Source organism: Dendrobates tinctorius, unplaced genomic scaffold, assembly GCF_039654945.1.
Source record: "Dendrobates tinctorius isolate UK_male_01 unplaced genomic scaffold, ASM3965494v1 ptg000370l, whole genome shotgun sequence".
Lineage (NCBI taxonomy): Eukaryota > Metazoa > Chordata > Amphibia > Anura > Dendrobatidae > Dendrobates > Dendrobates tinctorius.
Window position 1 is genome coordinate 5,953,935 of NW_027362036.1, and position 10,024 is coordinate 5,963,958.

The following is a 10,024-nucleotide window of genomic DNA, read 5'->3' on the forward strand; positions in this document are numbered from 1 at the left end:
CACAGCTTTGTAGGAGCTCGCTGTACCCCACTGCTGCGGGAGGAACAAATTGAAGCCGTTGTCGATTGGATGGCAGCTATCGCATCGACTTCAATTACTTCCACATCCTCTCAGGTTCAGAGCACTGAAGAGCAACCATCTGTCTCTTCACACCTGCCAAATTGCCCAGGCAGTCAGAGAGCCCTGGACAGGAGCCATCTCTACTTCTGTTCTCTCAATCTCTTGGCTTGGAAACAGGGGGCCAGCCAAGCAGCATTCTAGAATGTGAAGAAGAGGTAGTATGCAGTGATGCGTAACAGCTTTGTCTCTCTGAATCTGAAGAGGCGAGTGGGCCCGTGCCTATGGTCAGCACACCTAAGTATGCATCTGATGATGAGACTCAGGTGCCACTTTCTGGTGCGTACTGTGCTGGCAAGACTACCCAGGAGAAGCAGGTGTTTGAAGAGGGTAGTGTAGATGATGAGGTCCTTGACCCATCATGGCGTGAGGAACAGGAAGGTGGTGGGAGCAGCGCTGAGGAAGAGATTCCCCGAACGGCCAAAACAGGAGGGAGAGGGAGGGGGCAGACTTGGTTGCCTGTAGCCTCCACTTTGGCACCCATTAGGAGCATTCCTCTTCCAAAACCCAAAACGGGCACTCCCAGGACTTGCAGTGAGTCGTCCTTATTTGACACAGTTGCAGATGACATTTGCTTTGTCAAATGCAAGCTGTGTAATCAGAAAGTCAAAAGAGGGAAATGTGTCAGCAACCTCAATACCACAAATATGTGGAAACATGTGTGGACCAAGCACGTGGAGTTACAAAGACACACTGAAGACATAGGCCAACCTACAGCACCACCTACCACCTCTTCAGCTCGTGTTGTAGCCTCTTCCTCCAGCTCACACACAGCTGGTTCGGCTTCCTCACAGGATCGCCATGGAAGAACCTCTTGCGCTGTTTTATAGAGACCCAGTGTAATTCCACCCACAGCACCATGTTCCCAGTCATCCTCACACTCCCAGGCCACTCTACAGCCATCTGTAGCACAGGCAAGGGAGAAAAGGCGGCCATACTCGGCAAACCATCCCCGAGCACAGGCTCTGAATGCTGGCATTGCAAAACTACTGGCCCTTGAAATGCTCTCATTCAGGCTGGTGGAGACTGACAGCTTCCATAACTTCATGGCATTGGCAGTCCCACAATACAACGTGCCCAGCCGCTTTTATTTCAGCAGGCAAGCCGTCCCTGCCCTGCAAAAGCATGTGGAGGGAAAAATTAAACATGCGCTACTAAACGCCATCAGTAGCAAGGTCCACCTGACCACCGGTGCTTGGATCAGTAACCAGGGACAGGGACGATACCTTTCCCTCACTGCCCATTGGGTAAATATTTTGGAGCCGGGTACAGATCTTGAGAGTGGCGATGTACGTGTTCTGCCAACTCCAAGGATATCAGGAATCCAGTCTGTACACATTGACTCCTCCTCATACTCCAGTTCCTCAGAATCAGTGCTGCAGGAGCCGTCACGGTCTACCTTCACATGGACCCGAGAACGCTTACCTGTTACGACCGATATGAGCACAGCCGTGGCCAAACGTCAACAGGCCGTACTGAAATTAATTTAGTTGGGGAATCGAAGCCACACAGCGCAGGAGCTCTGGAATGCCATCAAGCAGGAGAGCGACGTGTGGTTTGGGCCAGCGAATCTCCAGCCAGGCTTTGTAGTGTGTGACAATGGCCGAAATCTGGTGGCAGCTCTGGGCCTAGGCAACCTCACTCACATCCCATGTCTGGCACATGTGCTCAGCTTGGTTGTGCAGAGTTTTTTGAGGGACTATCCGGATCTTGATGCACTGCTGCACAAGGTCCGCATAGAGTGCGCTCACTTGTGGCTTTACTGCATGGCAAGATCGCGCATTGCAGCTCGCCAGCGCCGATTCCGCCTTCCGGAACATCGCATCATATGTGACCTACCCACCAGGTGGAATTCAACGTTACATATGTTGGAGCGGTTGTGTGAGCAGCAGGCAGCAGTAATGGAGTACCAGCTGCATCAGGCGCAAACAAGTCGCACTGCGTGCCATTCACACTTCACCACCACTGAGTGGGCCTCTATGAAGGACATCTGCCATGTTTTGCGTGCCTTCAATGATCCCACACGGATGGCAAGTGCAGATGATGCACTAGTCAGCATGACTGTCCCCCTTATCTGCCTGCTTAAAAAAAACACTGCAAGCACTAAGGGAGGAGGTTTTTTGAAGAGGTGGAGGATGAGGAGTCACAAATGCCATCTGCTTCTTGACAGTGTGCGCAACGTGGTTCCTCACAAAGGCCTAGGCAGGGGACACTTTGTGAGGAGGATGAGGAGGAGTCAATGGAGGAGGAAGACATCACTCCAGAGGAGGGAGGAACACAATGCTCTAGTAGTCAGTATGTAGAGCGAGGGAGGGGTGATGCAGAGCAGTCAGAGATGACGCCTCAAGCAGGGGACAGCGTTTCTTGGGCAGTTGGGAGTCTGCAGCACATGGTTGATTTCATGCTGCAGTGCCTGAGAAACGACCGCTGCATCGCTCACATTCTCAACACGGCTGATTATTGGGTGTACACCCTCCTAGATCCTCGCTACAGGGACAACTTACAAAGCTTCATAACACCGTTGAATGGGGAGCGTAAAATGCGGGAGTACCAAGACACACTGGTGCATTCCATTATGTTCTCCATTCCACCCGAGAGCAGTGCTGCTAGTGCTTTAAAAAGCAGCTCTGTGCGTCGAGGAAGTGGAGGAAGCTCTGCCCAAAGAGGGAGCAGAAGCAGCACCTCAGCACAAGGCAAGACCAGTATGGTCCAAATGTGGAAAAGTTTTGTGTCCCCACCACAAATGTCTACACCATCACAGACGGCTCCAGTCAGCAGGAGGCAACGTTTCCGTCAGATGGTGGCAGACTACATGTCTTGCCCTCTCAGTGTACTCCCAGATGGCTCTTCACCCTTCAAGTTTTGGGTCTCTAAGCTGGATACCTGGCCAGGGCTTAGCCAGTATGCATTGGAGGTGCTGGCTTGCCCTGCTGCTAGTGTATTATCGGAACGCGTCTTTAGTGCCGCAGGTGGTGTACTAACAGACCGTCGCATGTGACCAGCGTCGGACTGGAACACCTTGGGCCCACCAGAGAAAATCATTCTTGGGGCCCACTATGTAGCTGCATAGAGTTAAATACCAGACCACCAATTATGCGGTAAAACACGCTAATATCCGGGTATAAGGTTGTACATGTCTTAATTATGTAGCAGGAGTTGGGGTAGCCCCCTCATAGAATATAAAGCAGCCCCCTCACATAGTATAATGCAGCCATCTCATAGAATATAAGGCAGCCATCTCATAGAATATAATACTGCCCCCCTCATAGGGTATAATACTGCCCCCCTCATAGGGAATAATGCACCCCCTCATAGGGTATAATGCACCCCCTCATAGGGTATAATGCACCCCCTCATAGGGTATAATACTGCCCCCCTCATAGGGTATAATACTGCCCCCCTCATAGGGAATAATGCACCCCCTCATAGGGTATAATGCTGCCTCCTCATAGGGTATAATACTGCCCCCTCATAGGGTATAATACTGCCCCCCTCATAGGGTATAATACTGCCCCCCTCATAGGGTATAATACTGCCCCCCTCATAGGGAATAATGCACCCCCTCATAGGGTATAATGCTGCCCTCCTCATAGGGTATAATGCTGCCTCCTCATAGAGTATAATACTGCCCCCTCATAGGGTATAATAATGCCCCCCTCATAGGGTATAATAATGCCCCCCTCATAGGGAATAATGCTGCCTCCTCATAGGGTATAATGCTATATAGATATATAGATATAGAGTTAGATAGATATAGATAGAAAGATAGATGTAGAAATAGATAGATATAGAGATAGAAAGTAGATAATGGATAGATATAGATAGAAATATTCATAGAGATAGATAGAGATAGATAGAGATAGATATAAAGATAGATATAGAAAGAAATATAGATAGATCGATAGGTAGATAGATATAGAGATAGATAGAAAATAGATAATGGATAGATATAGAGATAGATGGCTATAGATAGAAAGATATAGGGATAGATAGATATATAGATAGAGATAGATAATAGATAGAGATAGATAATAGATAGAGATAGATAGAGATATACAGATATAATAATAATAATAATAATATAGACACATATAGATAGATATAGAGATAAATATATATAGATATATGGCTATAAATAAAAATAGATATAGAGATATATAGAGATAGATAGATATAGAGATAATAGATATAGAGATAGATAGATAGATATAGAGATAGATATAGAGATAGATATAGAGATAATAGCTAGATATAGAGATATGTATAGAGATAGATAGATATAGAGTTAGAAAGATAGATAAAGAGATAGATAGAGATAGATAGATAGATAGATGGATAGATAGATATAGATAATAGAGATAATAGATAGATATAATAGATAGATATAGAGATAGATATAGAGATAGATGATAGATCAATAGATAGATAGATAAAGAGCGAGAGATAGAGATAGAGATTGATAGATAATGAGATATAGAGATAGATATAGAGATATAGTGTTAGATAGAAAGATAGATATGGATATAGAGAACAGATATAGAGATAGATAGATATAGAGATAATATATAGATAGATAGATATAGAGATAATATATAGATGGCTATAGAGAGAGAGATATAGAGATAGATATAGAGAGAAACAGATATATATATATATATATATATATATATATATATATAGAGAGAGAGATAGATATAGAGATAGATAGATACAGAGATCGATAAATAGATAGAGATAGATATAGATAATAGATAGAGATAGATAGATAAAGATAGATAATAAATATAGAGATAACAGATAGATATAGAGAGAGTAAGATAGAAAGATATAGAGATAGGTAGATATAGATAATAGAGATAGCTAGATAGATAGACATAATAGATAGATATACGGTAGATATAGATAGATATAGATAGAAAGATAGATATAGAGATAAATGTAGAGATAGAAAGATAGATATAGAGCTAGAGCGATAGATATAGATAGATAGAGAAAGATAGATAGATATAGAGATAGATATAGAGATAGAAAGATAGATAGATATACAGAGAGATAGATATAGAGATAGAGATAAATAGATAGATATAGAGAAAGATATAGAGAGAAATAGATATAGATATAGAGATAATAGATATAGAGATAGATAGATATAGAGAGAGATAGATACAGAGAAAAGATATAGAGATAAATAGATAAAGATAGATATATATATAGATATAGAGATAGAAAGACAGATAAAGAGAGCGATAGATAGATATACAGAGAGATAGATATAGAGATAGATAGAGATATATAGATAGATAGCTATAGAGATATAGAGATAGATATAGAGAGAAATAGAGATAGATATAGAGATAGATAGAGATAGATTTATAGATATAGATATAAAGATAGATATAGAGATAGATATAGAGATAGAGCGATAGATAGCGAGAGATATAGATATAGAGATAGATAGATACAGAGAAAAGATATAGAGATAGATAACGGATAGATAAATAGATAGATAGGTATAGAGATAGATAGATATAGATATTAGATAGAGATATATATAGATAAAGATAGATAGATATAGATGGTAGCTAGATAGATAATAAATATAGAGATAATAGATATAGAGATGAGATATATATATATAGATATAGAGATAGATAGATAGATAGATAGATATAGAGATAGATGTAGAGCTAGAAAGATAGATATAAAGATAGAGCGATAGAGATAGATATAGATAGATATAGATAATAGATAGAGATAGATAGATATAGATAATAGATAGAGATAGAAAGATAGATATAAGAGAGATAGAGAGATATATAGAGAAATAGAGATAGATAGATAGAGAGAGACAGATAGAGAGAGCGAGAGATATAAAAAAACAAAACAAAACACAATACTCACCTCTCCTCCTCGCTCCCACGCTGATCCCGGCTTCAGTGTCAGGAGCTGCCCCCTCTGCCAGACACACAGCGGGTGCGCGATGTAGTGACGTCATCGCGCACTGGCTGTGAGCCAGGAGCAGAGAGGACTGAGGGCGGCGCCGGCCCTGATTTACAGCTGTAGTCTGCAGAGCAGCTTACTGGGCTGGGGGCGGGGCCTCTGGGGGTGAAGACCTGAAATGATATTCGCTGCTTCGCAGTGAATATTCATTTCTCTTTAGCAGCGGGGACAGGGGCTCCTGCCTCCTGCTGCTGCTCTGCTGGCAGGGGCCCCCATAGCAGCTGCATGGTGTGCGACACACCACTGGCTGGGGGCCCCTGGAGCAGCGGGGGCCCTAGGCAACTGCTGGCCCTGTATGCCAGCAGGTGCCAGGGCCCACCAGATGCCAGGGCCCACCGGAGAATCCTCCGGTTCCCCGGTGGGCCAGTCCGACGCTGCATGTGACTATCTTCCGATAACGTTGACCGGCTTACTTTTCTGAAAATGAACAAGGCCTGGATCTCGCCGGAATTTGCAGGTCCTCTTCCAGATTAACCCTCCGTCAGGAACAATATTCGCACTAACTCGTAATGGAACAATGTGCCTGTCCAGCGCAGGCTAGAAAAATGCCTAGAATATCTCATTTTCTCAATTTCAGTGATCTAAAAGTGATCAGAGACCTTCTTAGGGATGTAATAAAAGAGACTACACATTATCAGGTGCAAAACAAACCCATTTACTCAACATAAAAGTAATAACTTTGATACACAAAAATTTCAAAACTCCCACCAAATAGCCCCAAATGATATCAAGTAACGGTTATTTAAAAGAGAAAATTTTGGCACAAAAACATTTTCTAGGCACCTAGAATAATATTACACACAGAATTAATCTGAATTAGATCCTGAAGGTTCCCCAGAAAAAACACATTTGCAAAGCAAAGTGCAAGAATTGCAATACATTTTTGCATGTGTCAGGCAGATTGCATGATGACATTTGAGACATTCATAATTAGAAAGCCTTCTGTTCCCGCTTTCCATGGTGCAGGTGGTGCATCTCCTTCTTTTGGGAGGTGGTACAGGTGTTGGATTTTCAGTATCAATATCTGGGCAGAATCTTTTGAGTCTAACTTGAAGGCCAGAGGGGATGGTTTTCATACTTCTCCTGCGTAGCTCTCCAAGCATTAGTTCATGGGCCAATTTTTTCAGGTACAATCGTCTACGGAGTGGTTCAAGCTGGTTTTCAAGGTAAATGATTTGTGAATTTATACCACCCAAATTTAGCATAGCGAAAAATATGACCATTGGCCAGCGCTTGGTGTTTCTGCTGACGCTGAAAGTTGAGCACATCTGATCAGCTGTATCAACACCCCGTTTGGTTTCATTATAAAATGTAATAATCTTTGGTTTTTGTTGTGCTTCAGATTTAGGATCGATGGCATCATCATTATGAAGCGTTGAGAGAAGAAGTACATTTTTTTTTTGCGTGGTACATAGGAAACCAAAACCTTTCCATCATGGAATGCAAACATACTGCTGTACTGTTTTCTCCCTGTCACAGTAACAAGCTGTGAGGGAATTCTTTTTTATTTTTTCTTACAGTTCCGACATTTGAAAGCTTCTGCGTTTTTAGATAATCAATAAGATCACAATTTGAAAACCAATTATCAGCAGTTATATTGCGACCTGATCTGATCCAAATAAGGGCTCAGACATTCTTTTCACAACATCAGTGGGTTTGTTGCTGACACAGTAAGGACCATCTGGCTGTTTTCCAGCATAAATTTCAATGTTGTATGTGTAGGTCTTACTGGCATCAAAAAAGGGCATACATTTTTATTCCGTATTTGCTAGGTTTTGATGGTATGTATTAACGAAATGCGCATCTGCCACGAAAACCAGGGAGCATTTCGTCAATTGTGACATTTGCCCCAGGGCGATAGTTTATCTTACAGTTTTCCACAAATTTTTGGAATACATCGCGAATTGGAGCAAGCCGGTCATATGTTTTACATTCGGTTCGGGTAGTTCTGTCATCAAACCGAAGGCAACTAATTAGAATCTTGAATCTTTTTAGAGACATAGCAAGGCTAAATTTTTCAATTCCATCACTTTCTATACCCCAAAGTTCCTCCAAACTTTGCCGATTTGCCCTATAAGCTCCTGCAAGGTATAATAATCCAAAAAATGCACGCAGTTCGATTTCATCCGTGGGCTTCAGGATTCTGCCACAGATGAACTTGTGATTTATATTGTCTATATATTGATTAGTGTATATGACAATAGAGTCCAGAATGTCATCTGTGAAAAAAGTATTCCAGCATTCAGCTGCATTTTTTGCATTACGTGCTGTTCCCATAACTGCAGGAAGGTGAGTGATAATGTTATGAGGTTCCATACTTTTTTTATGGGTGGATTCTTGTTCCATTTGGTTTTTTTATCTTTTCCCATATAATAAGATTCTATATCTTCTTCCTCCTCATCACTGTCACCATCTTGCTCTGTTTCAGAATTTAGTTCACAGACTTCCACCTCATCATGAGAATCAATCTCACTTTCTTCAAAATCATCATTCATTGTGGGGTCTGCATCATCATCATCATCTAACAGCATGTTTCCCACTTCCTCAACATGATGGGGTTTTGAAAGATCATACATTTTCTTCTCCATTTCAGAAGATAATCTGAAGCAAGAGAGAGAATATGCATTAGGGAACAATGTGCCTGAGAAGCACACTTTCATTTGTAAGAAAATCTACCTTATTTATATGAAATATCCACAAACCTTTCTCCATCCATTCATAAAACAAGCTAAATAAACAATAGTAATGACTAAAAACATTACATACCAACCTTATAAAGTGTGATGTGTTCGGGACCAATGAGCCTGAGAAGCCAGCACAGCTATATCTTCCTTCCTGAAGCTCTGCAGACCAACTGTGGTATCAGGTTTCACACAGCAGCTAGAGCCAAGAGACTATCTAGAGCAGGGGTCCTCAAACTATGGCCCGCGGGCCGCATGCGGCCCTCCAAAGACTTTTATCCGGCCCCTGGCCAGGCCGACTTTGAGCTCATGAACTGCACTGCAGTTCAGTGCCGGCGGGCCGTGTAATTGCGGGCGGGACGAGGCGCCGAGGAAAGGCGTTGCGCAGCCTTCCCGCAGCACAGTGCACAGAGACGACGTGATTGTCATCACGCCGCCTGCGCGGTCTGATGATGTCACGCCGCCTGGGCCTGTGCCGGAAGAAGACGGAGACGAACGGGCGCCTCTTCAGAGCAGCGCGGGGATATAGGTGAGTACTTTTTTTTTTTTTAATGCCGGGTCCTATTGGGGACATTGTTCTGCCTAGTGGGGATCTGTGCTACCTATTGGGGACATTTTTCTGCCTAGTGGGGACATTTTCCTGCCTAGTGGGGACCTGTGCTACCTATTGGGGATGTTTTCCTGCCTAGTGGGGACATTTTCCTGCCTAATGGGGACCTGTGTTGCCTAATGGGGATATTTTTCTGCCTAGTGGGGACATTTTCCTGCCTAGTGGGGACCTGTGCTACCTATTGGGGATATTTTCCTGCCTAGTGGGGACATTTTCCTGCCTATTGGGGACCTGTGCTACCTATTGGGGACATTTTTCTGCCTAGTGGGGACATTGTTCTGCCTAGTGGAGATCTAGTGGGGACATTGTTCTGCCTAGTGGGGATCTGTGCTACCTATTGGGGACATTTTCCTGCCTAGTGGGGACAATGTTCTGCCTAGTGGGGACCTGTGCTACCTATTGGGGACATTTTTCTGCCTAGTGGGGACATTTTCCTGCCTAGTGGGGATCTGTGCTACCTATTGGGGACATTTTTCTGCCTAGTGGGGACATTGTTCTGCCTAGTGGGGATCTGTGCTACCTATTGGGGACATTTTTCTGCCTAGTGGGGACATTGTTCTGCCTAGTGGGGATCTGTGCTACCTATTGGGAACATTTTTCTGCCTAGTGGGGACAT